This window comes from Cornus florida, unplaced genomic scaffold (genome assembly GCF_030987335.1).
Source record: "Cornus florida cultivar Cherokee Brave unplaced genomic scaffold, ASM3098733v1 CherokeeBrave_3.0.0_Hap2_Chr03, whole genome shotgun sequence".
NCBI lineage: Eukaryota > Viridiplantae > Streptophyta > Magnoliopsida > Cornales > Cornaceae > Cornus > Cornus florida.
The window spans coordinates 64,218,611-64,239,510 of NW_026775573.1; positions in this window are offsets into that span (position 1 = coordinate 64,218,611).

The following is a 20,900-nucleotide window of genomic DNA, read 5'->3' on the forward strand; positions in this document are numbered from 1 at the left end:
TTTCAGCAGGCTTTGGGTACAGAACTATATCTTAGCACTGCTTATCATCCTCAAACAGATGGACAGACTGAGCGAGTTAATCAGATTTTAGAAGACATGTTGCGGGCATGTGTTCTTGATTTTAAGGGCAATTGGGAGGAATATTTGCCGCTTTCAGAGTTTGCTTATAACAATAGTTATCAGAAAACTATTGGTATGGCACCATTTGAGGCTTTGTACGGTAGACCGTGTAGGTCTCCTGTCTGTTGGCTTGGAGTTGGTGAGAACAGCTTTTTGGGTCCTGAATTTATTAAGGACACGTCAGAAAAGATCGTTATTATTAGGGATCGGATGCGTACAGCTCAAAGCAGACAGAAAAGTTATGCTGACCGTCGAACTCGTGCTTTGGAGTTTAAGGTTGGTGATCAGGTTTTGCTTAAGGTTTCTCCTATAAAGGGCGTAATGCGGTTTGGGTCAAAGGGTAAGTTATCGCCTCGTTTTGTGGGTCCTTTTATGATTACAGATCGGATTGGGGCAGTAGCTTATCGTCTGGCTCTACCAGATAATCTTCATAGGGTACATAATGTTTTTCATGTATCTATGCTGCGAAAATTTCTACGGGATGAAGATCGATACCGACACATTGATGTGGGTGAGATTGAGTTGCAACCCGATGCAACCTATTTGGAACAACCTTACTGTATTCTCGATCGTAGGAATCAGATACTGCGCACGAAGACTATTCCATTAGTACGTGTACAGTGGAGCCATCATAGTGCTACAGAGTCTACTTGGGAACGGGAAGATATTATCCGGGCCAAGTATCCAGAACTTTTTAAGACAGGTATGTAGTGAATTTCGGGGACGAAATTCCTTTATTAGGGGGGGAGAATGTAATACCCCGTAATTTTAAAGAATGTATTTAAATTAATTTTGTGTTAGGTTAATTAATTTTATTTATTTGTGCATACTACATTATTTTATTAAATTCATTTAATTGTGCATGTAAATTAATTGTGTATGTGAAAATAGTAAATTTATTCATTTAATTGTGCATGTATTATTTTAATTACTTTTATTTGTTGATTATGTTTAATTAAGCAATATTAGTTAATTAGAGTATTATATTTGTGTTATAAAGTATTATGATAATATAATATATTATTTTGTAATAACAATAATAATAATTATATTAGTTTAATAATAATAATAATAAGAATATAATAATAATAATAATAAAAGTTTATTAATAATAATATTAGTAATAATAATAATAATAGTTATAATAAATCAATGTAATGATGGAAAATTAAATACTAGGATAGAATTTCATTTACTATGGTAGAATGGTGGATCAAATATCTTGATTAAAGATAGCATTGTCTTAAAGCCATATAGGTAGGAATATGAGAAATGGGTGAGAAGTTATTATAAATTAGATATTTGTAATATTTATATTATATATTTTGTGTATAAATTAACTAGCTTGCCTTAGAAAAAAAAATAAAAGGGAGTTAGAAGCAAAGTATAAATTCTAGAGAGCTATTTTATAAGAGTGAAAGGAAAAGAGAAAGAGAAAGAAGCTTGGACCGGTGTAGGCAATTTTACCCGACTACGCGCAGACCGGCGGATTTATTTTAAATCCAAAAAGGCAAGTTATTATCTACTTTTCCCCTTTGAATTAATAAATTAATTGTTTAGCTTATTTTTATGCATAGAGCCAAGGTTTGGAGGTTAATAAATTATTAATTTTATTTTATTAAATTAATGGAATTTTAATTACATAGGATGGTATATATTTATTTAATGTCCTATGAAATTAATAATGGCTAAAAATAATTAAATAAGACTTTAGGGATTTTTCTAGAATTTTCTAGATTTTTCCGGGCATTTTCTGCAATTTCCGGCGACCTTCCGGCGAGTTTTCCGGTCGCCGGCAGTGGGGGGGACGACCGGAGTGATCCGGTGCGACGCGGCGCACCATAGGAGGGTGTACGCGCGCATCCTGGCCACTAATGGAGTCTGATTGATCCGGTGCATCGCGGTCCATGATACCGCGGTACACCCGGATCAGGGAACGTTGGATGGAGGAGATGCAGGTGGATTGATCCGGTGTGGCGCACATGCAGGAAAGCTGATGCAGCCAACCAACCGGAGGACGCCGCGTCAGCAAGGCACCCTTAGTGCGCGCGTGGCAGCGCGTGCGCGCGCGTGAGACTCTCCAGACGCGCGTGGAAGCGCGTGCGGGCGCGTGGCTGATGCCAGACGCGCGTGGAGGCGCGTGGGAGAGTGGGGAAAGCTTGGCTGCGCGTGGGGAGGCTCTGGGAGGCGCGTGAGGGCGCGTGTGGGGTCCCTACAGCTGCTGGAAATTACCAGAATACCCCTAGGGCCTGTTTTGTAAATTCCAGAACCTTAAACTTGGATTTTTAGGTACTGTGTTGGTAATTACGGGTTTAACGGGCCACGAAATTATTATTTTAACACCCGTTACTTATTCTTATGGCCGATTAATCTTTTCTAAGCATTTATTGGCTCGTTCGCAGTACGGATACTAATGTGATTTATTTAACGACATTGTTAAATATAAATAGTGTTATTATCGTATTTAATGGTATCAAACATTACTGTTAAATTAAATAAGGCCATGGTTTTAGTCAGATAAATTATCCATGATATCTTATAGGATGTTTATACTGTTAATTGATATATAAACCATGATTATTATGCTGTGTGCATTTCAGGAAATAAATGGACTGTTTAATTATGTCGCATTTATATTATATGGATGTGTTGCCATATAGAACCATATGAGCTGGCTAATAAGTTTAGACTCATTTATACCTTATGCATTAGTTGCGATAGACAGATGTGTGGCTGTCGGGGTATGTGGTTTAATATTATTGGCATGTGTTGCCTAATTGACATACTCGGTATATTTATTAATATTATTGGCATGTGTTGCCTAAATTGACATTCTCGGTACATTTATTAATATTGTTGGCATGTGTTGCCTAATTTATATGCTCAGTATATTCATCAGTACTTTGCGAGGTGTTATCACTGTGTAGTTCGTTATAGTCTGTGTTGTCAGTACCGTACACCATGTATAATAGCTGATTTCCCGGGTAGGGAAAGGCGACACTTGACCACCTAGTGTGAGTCTAAGTGATCACCGTCTATTCTGGTTGAGGTCATGTTATACATTGGATAGTTCCCATAGGATGTATACAGATATAGTACTCATCCGATTCATAATGATTAATTTATTTGATTCTCTGATTTGGGTCATAGTAGAGAGGACTTGCTCGTGGGGTTGACCCACCATTGTTGTTATTTCAGGATACGGTCAGTATCCGTTTCAAGGCTGAGGTTAGCAGTGTGGGACCATCATCCGAACTCATCTACTCCTACGATCCAGTGCAGGGTAGAAGTTTTATGTAGTATTTCAGTTTCAGTTTTTATTTACTTTTGACGTTGAACTCTCAGGGTTATATTTAGGGATCCCTGACGTAGGATTTCCAAGTTGTAATGAAGTACTGTATTAAATAAAGGATGGATGGATGTTGTATTATTTAATGTTTCTTTCCTGTCTAAATTCTTTTATTTCCATCATTTTGTATTCCATGCTTGTATATTGCCAATTGTTTTTGATATCCCTCGTTTTTCGTGTATAAGCTTGATCAACTTATGCGTGGAAAATGTGGGGGTGTTACAGTTGGTATCAGAGCATTCCAGGTTCGAGTGTCTTAGGGATCTGTGATTACTATACTTCCGCGTTGTGTATTATGATAATTAGAGCCTAAGTATTAGGGTTCTTTGTATTCTTTTAGTCGGTCCATGATAATGTACTGACGTTAGATTCTTTCTGAATTTAATAGAAGGATGTCTCGGCGTGGGACAAGGAATGCGAACCGTCATCGCAGTATTTCCCCAACTCAAAATGAGAATCAGGAATTTTCTCCTCAAGTTGCTGATATCATTGCACGAGCGGTGGCAGCAGGAGTAGCATCTGCTCTACGAAACCAGCAACCTCCTCCGATAGTACCTGTTCCTGAACCAGTGGCACAGCCAATGTCATGGGACAAAGTTCGTCACTCGTTCATCCGGGGAAATCCACCGACATTTGCGGGGTCCACAGATGTCTTGTTAGCATATCAGTGGAAACAGGAGAGCGAGCGTCATCTTCGGATGGTAATCTGTACCGAAGTGCAGAAACAGATGCTGGCTACGTTTATGTTGATAGGCAATGCATTGCAGTGGTGGGAGTCTATTACTACTGTCGATGAGAGGACCAGATTGACATATGCTGAATTTCAGACTCGCTTTGACGGCAAGTATTTTCCTATGTCAGTAAGATCAGCGATGAAGACCGAATTTCTGGATCTGCAACAGGAAGATCTGACTGTGGCTGAGTATGAACAGAAGTTCATAAATTTGTCATTATTTGCACCAGAGGAGGTCAATACGGAAGAAAAGAAGAGAGACCGCTTTGTGAAGGGGTTAATATGGCCGATTAAAGTGGTGATCTTAGGTAGTCCGGCATATACTACTTATATCCAGGTGGTTAATGCCGCCTTACAGCACTGCCAGATGAGGAGTGATTACCGGAAATCCAAGGGAGATAAACGGACTAACCGAGACTACCAGACAGTGGAGAAAGGAAGCAGCAGTGGTGCCAAGTCCAATGATCGGGGCAGATTTCAAGGACATCAACCTTGGAAGAAAAACAAAGGAAACCTAGATGTGCAGAGGGATGGAGTCCCTAATCAGGGTAGACAAGGTGGGATACCTCAGACCGGACAGGAACAGTGGTCGGGAAGTCAACAGAGGAGGCAGGCAGGTCCTTTTACGGGACGTTGTTATCACTGTAGAGAGATTGGGCATCCGGCCAAGATGTGTCCCAAAGCTAAGCAGGGACAGTATGGGCAGCCGAGACCTAATCAGCCGTTACCTCTACCGGCCCCACCGATGCCACGTGGGCAAGTTCAGAATTTTCCGGCACTTCCAGCACCACCATTTCCTCCGGGACAACCTCCACAGCAGTTGCATCATGGCAGAGTTTATAACTTCATGCCACATAATGCGCAGGCTCCTCAGGCTATTGAGGGTATGTTTTCTATACATGGTCGAACTGCTCGTATACTGTTTGACACTGGTGCATCACATTCTTTTGTGTCTAGATCTTTTGTTATCTTATCTGGTATGACGACTCAGTTATGTGACCAACCTCTTAATATTTATACACCATTGGGAGTTGGCGCAATTTTACGAGAGTATAGCGGTGATATCCTTATAGATATGGGCCGGCTTCGATTTCTTGCAAATTTTTTAGTGTTAGATATGCATTCGTATGATGTTATACTTGGGATGGACTGGTTATCTCAGTACCATGCTCAGGTTAACTGTTACGAAAAGTCTATTGTATTTTCCATACCAGGACAGGAGATGTATCTTCTTGTTGTACCACAACCTGATAGAGGGCCTAGCACTTATTTATTCGTTCTTGAGGAGGACTCACAGGAAGCGACTGCGGTATCTCTTGACAGCATCCCGGTAGTACAGGAATTCCAGGATGTATTCCAGGAAATTCCAGGCTTGCCACCGAGTCGAGAGATAGATTTCGTTATTGATTTAGCTCCAGGCACTACGCCTATTGCTAAGGCGCCGTACCGAATGGCACCAGTGGAGATGCGAGAGTTGAAAGATCAAATTCAACAGTTGCTCAGCCAGGGATTTATTCGCAGGAGTACTTCACCATGGGGAGCACCAGTACTGTTTGTAAAGAAGAAGGATGGATCTCTTCGTCTTTGTATTGATTACAGAGAACTGAACAAGGTCACTATTCGCAACAAGTACCCGTTGCCCAGAATTGATGACCTGTTTGATCAGTTGAAGGGAGCTACTTACTTCTCAAAGATCGATTTGAGGTCTGGTTATCATCAGCTACGAGTCAGAGAACAAGATGTTCCAAAGACAGCATTCCTCACAAGGTACGGATCTTATGAGTTTCGTGTTATGCCTTTCGGTTTAACGAACGCTCCAGCTGTCTTTATGGACTTGATGAATAGAGTATTCAGAGAATACTTAGATCAGTTTGTCATTGTTTTCATTGATGATATTCTGGTTTACTCTAAGTCGGAGAAGGACCATGCCAGACATTTACGCACAGTATTGCAGACACTTCGAGAACATCAGTTGTTTGCGAAGTTTGAGAAGTGTGAATTTTGGCAGAAAGAGGTCAAATTTCTGGGACATGTAGTGTCAGAAGAAGGGTTAGCAGTAGATCCAGCCAAGGTTGCGGCCGTTATGGAGTGGGGACAGCCTACCTCACCGACAGAGATTCGCAGTTTTCTGGGATTGGCGGGGTATTATCGCAGGTTCATCCAGGGATTTTCCAAAATTGCGGGTCCACTTACTCATCTGACTAAGAAGAATGTACCATTTGTATGGGATGATTCTTGTCAGACTGCTTTTGCTGAATTGAAGAGCAAGTTAACTTCTGCACCTGTCTTAGCCACACCTCAGAGTGGAATCGAGTATTTAGTATTTACTGACGCTTCTCTGAAGGGTTTGGGTTGTGTGTTGATGCAAGAAGAGCGACCAGTTTCTTATGGGTCTAGGAAGCTTAAGCCTCATGAGCTTAATTACCCGACTCACGACCTAGAGCTCGCCGCAGTGGTTTTTGCCTTGCGTATTTGGAGACATTATCTTTTGGGGGAGACTTTTCGATTGTTTAGCGATCATAAGAGTCTACAGTATTTGTTCACACAGAGGGAACTGAATATGAGACAGCGCAGATGGTTGGAGTTCGTGAAAGACTATCACTTCTCTATTCAGTATCATCCAGGGAAAGCGAATGTTGTAGCAGACGCACTCAGCCGCCGACCATATGTCAGCCTTTCAGCTTTGTTTACAACAGAGTGGGATGCTTTGAAGACTGTTGATGAGTTAGCAGACGCTTTTATGGCATGTGTGGTAGTAACTCCTTCTATCATTCATCAGGTCATTCAAGCGCAACTCTCAGATCAACAGTGTATTGATCGGGTTTCGGAGTTAGCCTCCGGAGATGTTCCTTTTTATTCTATAGGGACTGATGGAGGATTGAGGTACAAGGGACGTTTAATTGTGCCTTCAGCTGATAATTTGAGAAATGTTGTGATGAGAGAGACACACACTTCTCAGTTCTCTGTACATCCAGGGGGAGACAAGATGTATCAGGACATGAAACGCCAGTTTTGGTGGGCCGGCATGAAAAGAGATATAGCTATCTTTGTCTCTAAATGTAGCACCTGTCAGATGATTAAAATTGATCATCAGAGACCGCCAGGATCGTTACAGCCACTTCCCATACCAGAGTGGAAATGGGAGAGTATTTCCATGGACTTCATAGAGGGATTACCTACTTCACAGCATAATCACAACTCTATTTGGGTCATTGTTGATAGATTGACCAAGTCCGCTCACTTTCTGCCTGTTCGGTCAAACTTTACGTCAGAACAGTATGCTAAGCTGTATATTGCAGAAATGGTGAAACTTCATGGTGTACCATTGTCCATCGTATCAGATAGAGATCCGAAGTTTGTATCAGGATTTTGGAGGAGCTTTCAGCAGGCTTTGGGTACAGAACTATATCTTAGCACTGCTTATCATCCTCAAACAGATGGACAGACTGAGCGAGTTAATCAGATTTTAGAAGACATGTTGCGGGCATGTGTTCTTGATTTTAAGGGCAATTGGGAGGAATATTTGCCGCTTTCAGAGTTTGCTTATAACAATAGTTATCAGAAAACTATTGGTATGGCACCATTTGAGGCTTTGTACGGTAGACCGTGTAGGTCTCCTGTCTGTTGGCTTGGAGTTGGTGAGAACAGCTTTTTGGGTCCTGAATTTATTAAGGACACGTCAGAAAAGATCGTTATTATTAGGGATCGGATGCGTACAGCTCAAAGCAGACAGAAAAGTTATGCTGACCGTCGAACTCGTGCTTTGGAGTTTAAGGTTGGTGATCAGGTTTTGCTTAAGGTTTCTCCTATAAAGGGCGTAATGCGGTTTGGGTCAAAGGGTAAGTTATCGCCTCGTTTTGTGGGTCCTTTTATGATTACAGATCGGATTGGGGCAGTAGCTTATCGTCTGGCTCTACCAGATAATCTTCATAGGGTACATAATGTTTTTCATGTATCTATGCTGCGAAAATTTCTACGGGATGAAGATCGATACCGACACATTGATGTGGGTGAGATTGAGTTGCAACCCGATGCAACCTATTTGGAACAACCTTACTGTATTCTCGATCGTAGGAATCAGATACTGCGCACGAAGACTATTCCATTAGTACGTGTACAGTGGAGCCATCATAGTGCTACAGAGTCTACTTGGGAACGGGAAGATATTATCCGGGCCAAGTATCCAGAACTTTTTAAGACAGGTATGTAGTGAATTTCGGGGACGAAATTCCTTTATTAGGGGGGGAGAATGTAATACCCCGTAATTTTAAAGAATGTATTTAAATTAATTTTGTGTTAGGTTAATTAATTTTATTTATTTGTGCATACTACATTATTTTATTAAATTCATTTAATTGTGCATGTAAATTAATTGTGTATGTGAAAATAGTAAATTTATTCATTTAATTGTGCATGTATTATTTTAATTACTTTTATTTGTTGATTATGTTTAATTAAGCAATATTAGTTAATTAGAGTATTATATTTGTGTTATAAAGTATTATGATAATATAATATATTATTTTGTAATAACAATAATAATAATTATATTAGTTTAATAATAATAATAATAAGAATATAATAATAATAATAATAAAAGTTTATTAATAATAATATTAGTAATAATAATAATAATAGTTATAATAAATCAATGTAATGATGGAAAATTAAATACTAGGATAGAATTTCATTTACTATGGTAGAATGGTGGATCAAATATCTTGATTAAAGATAGCATTGTCTTAAAGCCATATAGGTAGGAATATGAGAAATGGGTGAGAAGTTATTATAAATTAGATATTTGTAATATTTATATTATATATTTTGTGTATAAATTAACTAGCTTGCCTTAGAAAAAAAAATAAAAGGGAGTTAGAAGCAAAGTATAAATTCTAGAGAGCTATTTTATAAGAGTGAAAGGAAAAGAGAAAGAGAAAGAAGCTTGGACCGGTGTAGGCAATTTTACCCGACTACGCGCAGACCGGCGGATTTATTTTAAATCCAAAAAGGCAAGTTATTATCTACTTTTCCCCTTTGAATTAATAAATTAATTGTTTAGCTTATTTTTATGCATAGAGCCAAGGTTTGGAGGTTAATAAATTATTAATTTTATTTTATTAAATTAATGGAATTTTAATTACATAGGATGGTATATATTTATTTAATGTCCTATGAAATTAATAATGGCTAAAAATAATTAAATAAGACTTTAGGGATTTTTCTAGAATTTTCTAGATTTTTCCGGGCATTTTCTGCAATTTCCGGCGACCTTCCGGCGAGTTTTCCGGTCGCCGGCAGTGGGGGGGACGACCGGAGTGATCCGGTGCGACGCGGCGCACCATAGGAGGGTGTACGCGCGCATCCTGGCCACTAATGGAGTCTGATTGATCCGGTGCATCGCGGTCCATGATACCGCGGTACACCCGGATCAGGGAACGTTGGATGGAGGAGATGCAGGTGGATTGATCCGGTGTGGCGCACATGCAGGAAAGCTGATGCAGCCAACCAACCGGAGGACGCCGCGTCAGCAAGGCACCCTTAGTGCGCGCGTGGCAGCGCGTGCGCGCGCGTGAGACTCTCCAGACGCGCGTGGAAGCGCGTGCGGGCGCGTGGCTGATGCCAGACGCGCGTGGAGGCGCGTGGGAGAGTGGGGAAAGCTTGGCTGCGCGTGGGGAGGCTCTGGGAGGCGCGTGAGGGCGCGTGTGGGGTCCCTACAGCTGCTGGAAATTACCAGAATACCCCTAGGGCCTGTTTTGTAAATTCCAGAACCTTAAACTTGGATTTTTAGGTACTGTGTTGGTAATTACGGGTTTAACGGGCCACGAAATTATTATTTTAACACCCGTTACTTATTCTTATGGCCGATTAATCTTTTCTAAGCATTTATTGGCTCGTTCGCAGTACGGATACTAATGTGATTTATTTAACGACATTGTTAAATATAAATAGTGTTATTATCGTATTTAATGGTATCAAACATTACTGTTAAATTAAATAAGGCCATGGTTTTAGTCAGATAAATTATCCATGATATCTTATAGGATGTTTATACTGTTAATTGATATATAAACCATGATTATTATGCTGTGTGCATTTCAGGAAATAAATGGACTGTTTAATTATGTCGCATTTATATTATATGGATGTGTTGCCATATAGAACCATATGAGCTGGCTAATAAGTTTAGACTCATTTATACCTTATGCATTAGTTGCGATAGACAGATGTGTGGCTGTCGGGGTATGTGGTTTAATATTATTGGCATGTGTTGCCTAATTGACATACTCGGTATATTTATTAATATTATTGGCATGTGTTGCCTAAATTGACATTCTCGGTACATTTATTAATATTGTTGGCATGTGTTGCCTAATTTATATGCTCAGTATATTCATCAGTACTTTGCGAGGTGTTATCACTGTGTAGTTCGTTATAGTCTGTGTTGTCAGTACCGTACACCATGTATAATAGCTGATTTCCCGGGTAGGGAAAGGCGACACTTGACCACCTAGTGTGAGTCTAAGTGATCACCGTCTATTCTGGTTGAGGTCATGTTATACATTGGATAGTTCCCATAGGATGTATACAGATATAGTACTCATCCGATTCATAATGATTAATTTATTTGATTCTCTGATTTGGGTCATAGTAGAGAGGACTTGCTCGTGGGGTTGACCCACCATTGTTGTTATTTCAGGATACGGTCAGTATCCGTTTCAAGGCTGAGGTTAGCAGTGTGGGACCATCATCCGAACTCATCTACTCCTACGATCCAGTGCAGGGTAGAAGTTTTATGTAGTATTTCAGTTTCAGTTTTTATTTACTTTTGACGTTGAACTCTCAGGGTTATATTTAGGGATCCCTGACGTAGGATTTCCAAGTTGTAATGAAGTACTGTATTAAATAAAGGATGGATGGATGTTGTATTATTTAATGTTTCTTTCCTGTCTAAATTCTTTTATTTCCATCATTTTGTATTCCATGCTTGTATATTGCCAATTGTTTTTGATATCCCTCGTTTTTCGTGTATAAGCTTGATCAACTTATGCGTGGAAAATGTGGGGGTGTTACACAAGGATCCCAAGGTTATAGACCTTATCAATCACAAGGGAATCAATTTGCTAATTCTTATTTTCCCAACCATTCTTTTCCCCAAGGAAATACTAGAAGTCCTGCCTTTGAAGAAAAAGTTTTGAATGCTTTGGGCACTTTAGAGGCTAACACTCAATTGCTTCATTCTCACTCTCAATCTATTGCGAAGCTAGAAACCCAAGTAGGGCAAATAGCAAGCACTCTTAATACAAGAGAGAATGGAAAGATGCCTATTAATGCCCTACCTAAGCAACAATGTGTTGTGGAAACCCATTCCTCATCGGAAGGCCACACCATTGAGCATGTTAATGCGGTGACTACCTTGTGGAGTGGTAGGATCGTGGACAATCAAGTTGAAATGTCCAATGAAGAGAGTGAATCGGTGCAACCTTAAGTTGTCACCTGTCCCGTTTCACATCCCATTCCTCCTTCATTGCATATACATGATCTTGTGAATGAGAAAACTTCAAAATGTGATTTGAAAAATGATTTTGAAAATGATTTAAAGAAAGATTTGCAAAAAAATGAATTTGAAAAGGTTTTGTTGAAAAACGATTTGAAACAAAGTGATTTGAAAACTTCTTGTGTTGAAGAGACTTTAAAGAAAAATTCTGAAAAAGTGTTTGAACCAAAAGTTCTATTTCCGGATGCCTTAAAAGGATCCATTTCAAAAGACAAACAAAAGGCAAAAACCAATGAAATCATGAAAATGTTTAGACAAGTGAAAGTCAATCTTCCACTTTTAGATGCAATCAAGCAAATTCCGGCTTATGCCAAATTCTTAAAAGACTTGTGCACCCAAAAGTGAAAGAACAAGAGCCAAGCACCAAGAAAAGTGGTTTTGACCGAACAAGTAAGCTCAATTTTGCAACATAACACTTTACCAAAGTTGAAGGACCCCGGTTCACCTACTACTTCATGCATCATTGGTGATCATATCATTAATCGGGCACTTCTTGACTTAGGAGCAAGTGTTAACCTTCTTCCATACTCGGTTTATATCAAATTGGGCCTAGGTGAATTGAAACCGACGTCGATAGTTTTACAACTTGCCGACCGATCCATTAAGAACCTAGAGGTATAATTGAAGATGTATTGATTAAGATTGACAAATTCTTCCTCCCCATTGCTTTCGTTATCATTGACACGGAACCAGTCCCCAATCCTAAGAGCCAAATTCCCGTTATCCTTTGCCGTCCTTTCTTGGCAACAGCTAATGCCAACATCAATTGTAGGACGAGGATAATGAAAATCTCATTTGGCCACATGAAGGTGAAGTTGAATATCTTTAATCCCACACCTAATTCATTTGACAAATATGAAGGAGAGGTTAATGTTGTAGACAAATGTCATAATCTTCAATGTCAAGGAAGTGAGCTTTTGTGTAAGACCAAAACTTCAAAAGGATCATCTTTAACCTTGCATTCTCAAAGTGTTGTTTCAAATTCTTGCTTTGAAAGGGCATGGAAGCCCAAAGATTGTTCTTGCATTGATAAGGGGACAAAAGTTTCTTTTGAGCTTAATCCAACAAGTTCTTCAAAAAACTATTTGTTGGGTGGACTTCAAAGCATCTATCACCCCAACAAGGAGGGGATGCATTACAAAATCTTTGATCCGGGCTAAAAGAGCCCAATGTCTTGCTAGAGACGTTAAAGACTAGCACGACATTTCGTAGGGTGTCAAAACCCTATTCCTCCCTCATTTCTATCTTAAATTTCATTTCTTGCCAAGTCTAGATACTTGTTTTTGGTTCATATACATTGCTAGGAACTGTGATTAGGATTACATGATTTTTATGTTGTGATTAAGCATTTTGCATAAGTTCGATCGATCTCAAATGAGAGTTCGATCGATCGAACTTCCACCTGCATCCAACACTTAGAAAAATGTTCCACCTACATCTACCTGCATCCAAATCACCTCTCTGTCCCATCGTTCGAACTTATTCTCGGATCGATCAGAAGACCTTAGATCGATCCAACTTCAAAGTTTGATCGATCTCGTGATCCATCACTTAGAAAAATTTTGAGCCTGCATCAACCTGTATATTCAGCTCTCTGTCTCATCGATCGAAAACATTTCAAGATCGATCTGAAGTTCTTCGATTGATCCAACTTCAAATTTCGATCGATCTGCAAGTTCCAACACTTAGCCAAATTTTTTAACCAAAAACCTGCATATTTTTGCTTTCTGTCTGATCGATCGAACATTTTGTTCAGATCGATCTCAGTTCTTCACTTCTCTATTTTGACCCTTGTTTGACTTTATTTGACTTTTTAATTTTCAAAAATCCAAAAATATTTTTATTTTATTTTATTTTTCAAATACTCCAAAAATATTTTCTAATTTTCAATTTTCAATTTTTAATTTTAGTTTTTAATTTTTCAAAAATTTCAAAAAATCCCAAAAATACTTTGAGGAGAGATCATCAAAGTTCAATCAATCTGACATCTCAGTTCGATCGATCGAACTAATCGGGAAATGTTTTTAAAAATAGACCTGAAGGGTCTCAAGATCGATCCGTTAGATCGATCCAACCCTCCAAACCCTTGTCCCTCATCGTTCATCGCCACTGCACTCATCCATCTTCATTATCTTCTCTGACGAACCTCCGGCGAGTTCCAAACTTTGATTCTCTCTCTTTCTCTCCTCTCAGATTTTCATCTCCATCTTCCACTCATCTTCTTTCGCGATTTGAGGTAAGATCCGAGCCACATCTCATGATTTCAAGCCTCCACTTGTTCAATATATGTTTTAAATGTTGAATCCATGTTATATTGATGATGAAATCCACCATTGATGAGCTTGAAGCATGTTTGTATATATGTTTATATATTTTTGAGTTTTGAATTAATTTTTGGAGTATGGGCCATGCTAAGTGAGTAGAATTGATTGAATTGTTGTGTTGATGGGCCCACGACCTCGTGTGGCCACTGTGCTTCCAAAGTCACAGATCTGTGACTCTTAAGTTTTCACCTTCACACAGTTCGATCGATCGAACTTGTATCTCAGATCGATCTTGAGAGATCGATCGAACTCATATCTCAGATTGATCGAACTTTTGAGATCGATCTCAAACCTTTTTATGATCGATCAAACTTCACAAATCTCATACACACACTTCATTTATCATATATTATGCTCATGCTATCTTATATATGCCCAATGCCTGTGATATTCCACATTGGATGCATTTCATACTTACATTTTTTAGCATGCTTCATATCCTGTCACTTGCATAAATTCATGTCATATATGTTTTGTCTATCTTATTTGATATGCATGTTTCTATTTTGTGTTTTCAATTCTTAATTCTGGTACTAACTCCCCTTGTAAGTTTTTAAATTATCTTTCAGGCTATAACTAAGCGCAAGACTGTTGCCAAGAGGCAACATGAGCCTCAGAGACATATCCGACCGAGGATAGAGGAGGCAGCAGAGCCCTCTCATGCACAGGAGGAGCCAGTATAGCCTACTCCACCTCAGTCACCTGCTCATGAGGTTGAGGATGATCATATTCCATCCACCTCTGCAGCTCAGCCTGCGTTTACACCATCACCATCCCCATCACATGCTGGAGCTAAGCATTCACCATTACCATCTCTACCACGCCAGCCAGCTCAGCCAGCTTGAGTGTATGATAGGCCCGTGCCTAGATATGCGCATGTGGCAGTGGATCATGAGTCCGTGTTCGACACAAATTTCTTCTCTAGATCGTTGCTGACTCGATCAGCTTACCATGACATTATCCAGAGGGGCCTTGCAGCTATTCTTGCCCCAGTTACAAAGCCAGTCTACCCGCAGCTGGTACGGATGTTCTTCTAGAACCTCCAACCGTCCCCGCGTACCACAGCAAAGCTGGTCACTACCATAGATGGCCATCAGATCACGATTATTGTGGACTCACTAGCCCGCCCATGCCATTGTCCACATCGATGCCCTTTGGAGCTACATGAACTATATCCGAGGCTATACAGGCCTTCTTATGCCGACATGGCAGTATTTCTGACAGGTCACCATGCCTATGGCGAGACTTTCGCCACCCGCACTTTTCTTCCAGATGACCTATGGTTCTTCGATTCTGTTCTTTTTCGGAATATATATATGGTCGGGCACAAGATTCAGCGGCGAGGAAACTATCTGATAGCCCTCTATACATTCTATACAGGCCACTGGGTATTTATCCCCGCGCTCATCTGGAGCGTGATGAGGAAGCTCTTTGACGAGTATATCAGCAAGGAGAAGCCCGGAAGGGCTAAGTCTCTCCCTTTTGGTCACTTCATCACCCAGATACTTATTGACCAGCGCTACCCTTTTCATCCTCGGGAGCACCCTGAGAGAGGTTCCTGTCACTTCTTGAAGAAGGACTGGGAAAAGAGCTACAATGCCATCATTACTAGACTGCAGGATCACGCAGTAGTAGCTGTAGAGGAGCTCGAGGCTGAAGAGGCAGAGGCAGCAGTTCAGGCAGCAGTAGTAGATCCCGCAGCGGACGATGTACCAGTAGGTCCAGCTGCCGAGCATAAAGACATTGATTTAGAGTGACCTGCAGATGACGCAGAGCAGCACTCTCCAGCTGGGTCGTACTTAAGCAGAATCAGACTCAGGATCTTTCTTCTGACTCATCCATACCTAAGGCTCCTAGTCAGACCCCCAGCTTTGGAGAGCATCTTCAGGCTCTTGAGGATGCAGTGGTTGCTATCAGAGATGATACTGCTGCCATTCGAGCCGATGCTGTAGCCCACCGAGCTGATTTTGCTACACTTCGCACGGATGTCATGACTGCACTCTGTGACTTATCTCGCGATATCCGCGGAGCTCGCCCTGGCCGACCTGCCTCATCCACCTGAGATTTCCAGTTCTTCTATCTTTTCATATTACACCTCTGTGCTCTATACTTCATTTTTTGTCACTATATATTATATTTGCAGCCGGTCTGTCGGCTTTGATCTTTTGATGTACTCTATACTCTATTTTCCTTATATATGATTTTGTTATGGATGTCATGTGTTATATTCTTATATCTGTATGTTTGACTCCATCAGGTACATCACAGTGACTACAGTGAGAGGGAATGTTACACAATTTTCAGGACCACCCTTATACCTCTCTTACTGTTCTATTTCATTTACACTTGCACGTCCACTGTGCACTGATTATTCCTTTTTGTTATCTGATGAGTTTATCCGAGTGCCAAATTTCAAGACCACAGTTAATCCCAAGTTTGGGGGGGCTATGCCACCTACTTTGGATACTTCAGTCCCGATCATTCTTTGTGTTAATTGCACCGGTATACTCTTTCCTTTCGTTCTTTTTGCACATTGAGGACATTGTGTCATTTAAGTTTGGGGGTAACGGTGTATGTTACAGTGTTTGCTTTTAAATTCAAAATTTTGAGCATGACTTGTGTATTTAAGAGATTTTTCTATGATTGATCCATATCTAGCTATGATTTTGATCTTTTGAGGACTATATTGCTTAAAATTTAAAAATTGCTTGATTTGAGAGTCCAATACTTCTTGTATGCCTTGTGGAAGCCATTTAGGAGTAAATTTTTCGAAAGATTGATATCTTACTTGCATTTGTGGTCCACATCATCCTGATTTTGTGTAATATCCCTAATTTTAAAAGGATAGTCCGGGTATTTATTTAATTATTTAAATGCGATTTAATTTATTTAATTGAGAATTTGGTGATTTAAGTTGTGAATTATTTAATGACTTGGTTTTATTTTCTTTTATTTAATTATTTTGTTTTAATTGTTGTTTAATTGGATTTATTTTATGTTATTTGACTTAATTATATCTTTCGTTAAATTTGTTTTGTTAAATTAGGTTTTTAGATGTCACGTATGTAGCCGACATGGTTAAGCATTGATTAAGTTTTCTATGGGCCGACTAAGGATTAGTGTAGGGTTTGAATTAAATTAGGGTTTTGTGTAAACCTGTAAACCTATAAATATATGTAATGAGCGTCTGCCTAGGGTTTTGGAACCTTATTCACGGCATACTGAAAGCAAGAAACGTAAAAAGAAGTCTGGGACAAAACCAAAGGATCGCCGGAAAAACTTCAGAGAAAGACGTTGAGATTTTTGAACCAAACCTCACAGGCAAGTTTTATACTAACTCTATCTCTTTGGCTTGTGTTCTTTGCATCTCTAACATAATCCCAGGATGAGTAAAAGCTAAATTAAATTGCTTGGTTCCATGAATTTGTTCAAAACAGTTTGTGTTTCCGATTAAGTATTTTGTTTGTTTTTATTCTGTTTTGTGTAATTCTTGTTCCAATTGAATTTAATTAATGAATAATGAATTTAAATTACTCTGGAGCACCTCAGGATTTAGTTTTAACTAGAAAGAAAGTTGGTTTGAAGGATTAAACAAATTTTATACAGTATGTATTCATGGTTTTGATTTGGCTTGCGGAAACTGTTTTTGCTAAATTCTTGTTCCAATTGAATTTGGTTAATAAATAATGAATTTAATTAACTCTGGATCACCCTAGGACTTAGTTTAATCAGTCAAAACATAATTAAAAGCATCAGAGGCTGTAACAGAGAGGAATGGAAACAATGGAGATCACCGGAGACGAAACAAACAATCAGGGAGAGAGGCGAAAGAAAAGGCGGCTCCATGGAATCATGGAGCTGGCTCAAAGAAGGTTGGAGGCAGCTCCAACATGTTTGAAGCCAGCTCCATCATGTTTAGAGGCGGCTCTAACTTGGTTAGAGGCGGCTCCTTCGACGGTTTCCAGTTTTTCGACTTTTATGCGAACCTAGGCTACTGCGGTTGAATTTTTAAGGTCCCAGGCTGATTCAAGAGCTATCCTAGGGTTATACAGTAAGGTAAGAACCCTTGTTAAATGGGCAGAAGGTATAGTACTTCATAAGATACCATAGGAAGCTGAAATAGGGTCACAGTCTAAACCTTAGGGAAGTTTTCAGTTTAAACTTTGTTGCAGACGATTCAAGTTGTTTAATTTTCTAAATTAGCAATTGAATTAGGGGTTTGATATGTAAATCCTATAACAGTGGTATGAGATTAAGCCTGTTAACTAATATAAATTCAATTAATGCTTAATAAGAAACTAGTTGATGTTTACCGAGAATTGTTTATGTTAACTTGTGGGATGTGGTGGAGTAATTACAAGTGAGCATGTAAATACTGTTAATATTATTATTATGCTTATTGTGAGTTACATGATGGTTATATTTATTCTCTACATTTGAAATTTGTTAAAGAATCAGGTACTGGATGTATTAAACAAGCATGTTAATTAAACATTCTTGTTATGCTTATTATGGGATATGTTGATATTGATATGTTATGTTGTCATATATATGTTATCAATACTGGGTGGATGGTTTGTATGCACCGGTATGGGACGGTGACATACAAGGGGGATTAGCTAAAAAAGAACGCTAAGTCCTACCTACTCTGGATTAAGGGATGGATTAACTATAAAAGTTAAGTCCTACTTGTATTTTGTGTCAGATCACTAAATGGTTGAGTGACACTTTTGGTTTGGAAAGGATTTTAAATATATTTTTATGGTGCCACGATCTGAGCCTGAGTCTCAGAGTCGTTGGCTAGGGAGCGTATATGCATTGGGATGCATATCTGGCTATGATGGTTAGATGTGTACCCTACTAGGTCTAGGTAGTCATGCTCACCTCAGGTGCGTTTTGCATGGTGCCTACTAGTCAGGTTGAGATGGGCCTATAGTCCAATGAGAGTCCTGTAGTGTGATTATATATATATATACGGACTATTAGTTATTGTTGGATTAGTTAGGATGTACATGCGTATCGGGTCTCTGCTTGGGTAGTAGTAGTATAGAACTTGCTAGTGGGCCTGACCCACTTATCATTTTTCAAGTGACGGGCATTTCCAGTCTAAGGCTTGTTTGGGCTGAACAGAGACGATCTTCCATTCTACCGACGATGTAGGACTTTATTCTTTATGTTAGATTTGGATGTTTTCTTCAGTTATTTAATTACATTCAGTTTGGGATTGTTATTAGGGGTCCACTAGAGATGGATTCCCAAGTTGTAAAATTATTGAAGAATTCTTTTTAAGAAGGTTTTGGATAATTGGATCTCAAGTATTTTAATTTCAAGGATTATGTTTAGTATTCTTTTCAGCTTTTAAACTTTTATTTATTAAATTCATTTTGTATTCTGTGTTCTTTTAAATATTAATTGGTTGGTATCCCTCGGATCTGTGCTCGGACTTGATCACCCGTGGCTCTAGAATCGAGGGGTATCACATTTTGTAATTGTTTTGAGATTCACTTTAGAATTTTACACTAGCACAGGCGCACACTAGCATTCATTTGTGGGGTACATGCTTTGTTGATTATTGAATTGGTTATATCCCAATTAAACTAGTAGTGCATTGAAAGATTTCATTCTTGATAAAAGTAGATAACAATCTATTTTCACTAAGTAGCCGGGATTCTAGCCTCATCAAGCATTGAACTTCTCACGTCGAAAGGTGGAGGGCCCAAACTCTAGGTTAATAATTGAACTTGCTATTCAAAAAAAAAAAAAAAAAGTGATGTAACGACCCGGTCATTTGCCTTCCTTTCCTTTTTCCTGAAATTTTACGAATGAATTTTTTTCGTTTAATTTTCTTTTCTGAGCTCTGTTTCGTGTCGCTTAGTGTCATCTCAAGCGCTCAGAATTGGTTCCTGAGACACTTTTCCGTGGATTGACAACTTCCTTTGAGGACTGAGCCATTTTCACATTTTTCGTTTTTCGGACACTATGCTCTATTTCGTCTTTTCCCTATTCTGTCATTTTCCCTATTTCGTCTTATCTCCGTTTGTCAGTTTTTGGCACAACCTCACTTTTCGTGCTCGGAGTTAGTTTTTGACTTCACGTGTCTTCATCTTGAGTGGTTTCCTCAAAATACGTATCTCCACTTTTGCAAGAAAGTACTCTGGTTGCTCTCAGTGTCCATAGGGGCATGGATGTACAATTCTTTAGAATCTTTTTCATTTCTTGGGGTGTTTTTCGTAAATATTTTTTGAAGATATTTTATTTCAGGGGCATCTAAGAAAATACCTTTTGGAAGATATTTTCATTCTGGGACAATTTCGCAGTTAACCTTTTTTGTATGGGCCATTGTGCAATTAACGAAAGTTAATGCAAAAATGTCTCGTCTGGAGCCTTGATCCTCGTACGGGATTCATTTTCACTTTTCGTTGAATCGTAAATTCATAGAATTTCCTTCTGGTCATTTTTCTCCAGTTTCAGAGTTTTTGGATCCGATTGCTGCCGAACTTGTTCGGGGCATAACTTTCTGTTCAGGACTCAATTTTTGACGCCGTTTCTTCCGTTGTTCATATTTTCTTATTTTAAATCTTTTTTGTTCACGGAGTTTTGCCGTTTGAGCGCGTTTGCTTAAAATCCACTTTTCCGGACCCGGCGGGGCCCTTTCGGGGCACTTTTTGAGATTTCTATAAATAGGTTGCCCTAATTTTTAAAATCAGATTTTCAGACCTTCTTCCTCCTCTTGGCTGGCAGCCACCGGAGCCTAAGGGGCTGCCTTCACTCTTTCTTCTCCTCCACTTGATTTCCTTGGTAGAAATCCTTCGGCCTTAG